This window comes from Canis lupus, chromosome 34 (genome assembly GCF_048164855.1).
Source record: "Canis lupus baileyi chromosome 34, mCanLup2.hap1, whole genome shotgun sequence".
Lineage (NCBI taxonomy): Eukaryota > Metazoa > Chordata > Mammalia > Carnivora > Canidae > Canis > Canis lupus.
The window spans coordinates 27,678,003-27,681,978 of NC_132871.1; the positions used below are offsets into that span (position 1 = coordinate 27,678,003).

The 3,976-nt window shown below is 37.3% G+C and overlaps 1 pseudogene; it reads left to right on the plus strand.

The window, feature by feature from the left end:
- Positions 1 to 1,961: 1,961 nt before the first annotated feature.
- On the plus strand, positions 1,962 to 2,387 carry LOC140624245 (non-histone chromosomal protein HMG-17 pseudogene; annotated as a pseudogene).
- The last annotated feature ends 1,589 nt before the right edge of the window (positions 2,388 to 3,976 follow it).

Genomic DNA, 3,976 nt, shown 5'->3' on the forward strand with positions numbered 1-3,976 from the left:
AGTATTTATTAAATAGCAGTTATGTACCTGGCATTATGATAGATATGGTAGACAGTGGAAAATAGAAATGTACCTCTTGTCAAGAAATTTACAGGTGATCAGTCTACCAATATTTATAGGAAATTAAGAAATTATATAGGGGATCCCTGAGTGACTCAGTTGGTTATGCATCTGCCCTCAGCTCAAGTCATGATCTCAGGGTCCAGGATCCAGCCCCCTGTCAGGCTCCCTGCCCAGTGAGGAGTCTCAGGGAGTCTGCTTCTCCCTCTCCCTCTGTCCCCACCCTCCCCCACTTGTGTGCTCTCTCTCTCTAATAGGTAAATAAAGTCTTAAAAAAAAGAAATTACATAGATTTTGTTGATCAAAGCACTAAAATGAGTTTATCTTCATTTGAGCTCCATTAGGAATGATTGCTTATGCCTTTGATTAAAAAAATATGCATTTCCTGGTAGTGTTGGTTATCATTTGTGTACATAGAGAAGATCTAGCAGGCATTATTTGTTATTTATTTATGTACTTTTTATTTATTTTCATTATTTGTAATTTAATTAGGACTTCCAATCATGCTATGGTTGAGTAGGCTCCTCCTGAACCTAATATACCTATAGATGAAGTTGTTAACTCTGAAAAACATGCAATGCACACACACACACATACACACAATGAACTGCAGAGATTTGAAAATGAGCAGAAACAATCAGATTTTGAAGGAGGGTGAACAATCATATAAGGAAGGGCAGCATGGGGTAAATTTCCCTTTTTTACAGACTTCAGGCTGAGGAACAGGCTAATGTTGGCACTATTTGGAAGAGCCAAAACTTTAATTAAAAAACTCAATTTTCCTGCTAAAAGAGCCACAGGATAGAATTAGGGGCAGCCAGTTGCTGGGAAGTGAGGGGAAAATTCTAGAGAGGAGGAATCAAGGGAGAAGAAGTCCTAATTATATGTGTACATAGGAAAGGGAAGCAGAAGGTTTTTGTTTTACAATTTGGCAATAATCAATAGCTCCTTCATGAAAAATTATTAGGGGTGTGCAAGGCCCTGAATACAGTACTATTTTGTTCTGATTTGGCTATTGTTGTTCTTTGTGAAGAACTCTACGGAATTTAGGAATTTTAAGGTCCTTAGCTTAATACCATTGTTATTACATCAAATCCTCGAGATTAACCTCCAAAACACTACAGTGTCTACCACATGGCATCAAAGACATTGACCCAAGCACTGGACTTGTCCCTGTAGATACATAAATGAGCATGATTCTATCCATGCTCTCCAGCTACTCACCATCTTAGAAATATTGCTTAACCCATCAGACAGTGTCAGAAGGCATTCTCTGAGCAACAAGTAGATGTCAGGATCCCTGGATGGCCCGTTTGGCCCTAAGGATGCTTCTATTACCGAATTTGTGTCATTGAATTTACTCTCAGAATAAAATTAGATGATCTAAATGTGAGAGAATACATCTGCCATGTTCTTAGAAGATGTCATATCAGCTTACTTAGAAAGATAAGTACAATTGTTTAAAGAGGTAATTAGTTTTCTCAAAGTGACAAAATAAGAATTATAGTTTTCCTTTTATTTGCTGAAGATATTTTTCTAATTCCTCCTTTGATAAGCCCTGACATCTAAGATTTCTTACTGTTGTTTTATTTGAGAAGCAAAATAAGGTAGAGGAAGTGGCTTCTGAAACAAGTCTCTTTGAATCCAAATCTTGACTTTACCATTAAGAAGCCATATGACTCCAGATGAGTTAATGCCATATAGGATTGTTATGATGATGGCAATAATACATAGAAAACACTTAAAATTGTGCCACAATAAGCATTATTTATAATTATTGTTGAGCATTAAAAAAATCTGATGAGAGCAGTGTGAAGAAGAAGAGGCGAGAACGAACCCCGGACTGGCCAAAGCCACTGCATCCCCGCGTCCAGCGCTTATGTCCCAATGCCGTCACCACCATGCCCAAGAGAAAGGCTGAAGGGGATGCTAAAGGAGATAAAGCCAAGGTGAAGGATGAGCCACAGAGAAGAGCTGCAAGGTTATCTGCTAAACCTGCTCCTCCAAAGCCAGAGCCCAAGCCTAAAAAGGCCCCTGCAAAGAAAGGAAAGAAGGTACCCAAAGGGAAAAAGGGGAAAGCTGATGCTGGCAAGGATGGAAATAACCCTGCAGAAAATGGAGATGCCAAAACAGACCAGGCACAGAAAGCTGAAGGCGCAGGAGATGCCAAGTGAAGTGCATGCATTTTTGATAACTGTGTACTTCTGGTGACTGTAAGTTTGAAATACTATTTTTTATCAAGTTTTATAAAAATGCAGAATTTTGTTTTACTTTTTTTTTTTAAGCTATGTTGTTAGCACACAGAACACTTCATTGTTGTTTTGGAGGGAAGGGCACATGTCACCAATAGAATATCTCAGAAGCGAGGTTGGTAACAAGGGGAAAAACATCTTTGCCTTCTAGTTTTGAGAAACTTCCTCTTGGCTCCCAGGAGGAGTAATTCCTTGATGTTGACACACAGGAGCCACCTTGGTGGTATGGAAAAACTAAAATTCATTTTTTTAGGTCCTCTTCTCCCTCTCTGCCTTCAACATAGACTTGATTCCCTTAAACCCAGAGACCTGTTGGAACCTGACCCCATGAAACGGCTCCCAGTATGTCAGGCAATCTGCACTTTACAGGGTCACCACTCAGATAGCATCTCTCAAAAGAGTTCCTTTTTTTAGCTTGTGGATTTTCAGATTGATAAATCTGCCATTTTCATTTCATTTCCTGAAAGTCAGGGTCAGCTTATGAAAAGTTGTTAAACAACATGCTGCATGTGTACTGTCAACCCTCGCTCTAAACTTTCCCTCTTCAGAGCATCACATGAAGACTTCGTTGGGTTTTATAGTGGCTTTCTGATTTTGGTAGTCCATTGAAAAAGGGAGTTTGAAAGTTGTTGTATACTGTTAACGATCGGGTGCTCATGTCCTGCCTGAAATACCATGACTGTTTATGAAAAGTATCTTTAATAAAGCTGGATACAGTTTGGCTTGGAATAAAAAATCTGATGAATCCAAAGTGGATAAGCTGATGGTGACTTAGACACAAAATAATGCAAAGTACTTTCAATTCTAATATTTATCTGTACAGCCTTTTTTCCTTAATTTTAAAGGAAATATTGCTTATTGCTTCAACAAATATGAAAGGGGCTTCCTATATTAATGGGAATCCAATCCTTCATTCTGTGCTACCATGCAAAGGCATGACTTAGATATTCTAATATATTCTATACTCACATTCTTTTGCATCCCTGACAAAACCATTTAGACAGAACAAATAAGGACTCAACAGCAGTTTCTTATATATAGTTAGATGATAAATTATTACTAATTAAGTTCTGTACAGCTATGGTTCAAGTTAAAATAGGTCATTGCTCAAATAAAGGTTTTTGTGGATACGGGTATCTAGCATTTCCTGAATATTTTTCTTGTTTTTGGTCATTGTTTTTAGGATTGCCACCCATATAACCATAAACCAGAATTAAATGGTTATATTAAGTACATAGGGAGAAAGTTGAATAAATTAAGAATTTTTTCCTCTGCATCCAGTAATACAGCATGAAAATTACCGCCAACTAATTTGGACTTTCAATTGCATTGATTCTCCTATGAGAAGAATATGAGAATTATGTTTGACTTTCTGAAATGTGTGTTTTTTTAGTATTATAGAACCCTCAGTATTATTTGTCAACATTAATTTTAAAGTGTCCTATTCCCACTGTATTATGAACAGTGCCATTTCTGAAAGTAAACTATAATATCACGTCAAATGCTTCTATTATAATTAGCAGGAATCATGAGGCTTTATATCATTCATTATGTTGAGGGAATTCACTCCAAAAATATTTCTTGACCAGTCATTGCTGATTTGGAGATTTTGACAGATGTTAAATATGTCTTAAATACCTCTCTCCAGCAACTATGTCTTGTCC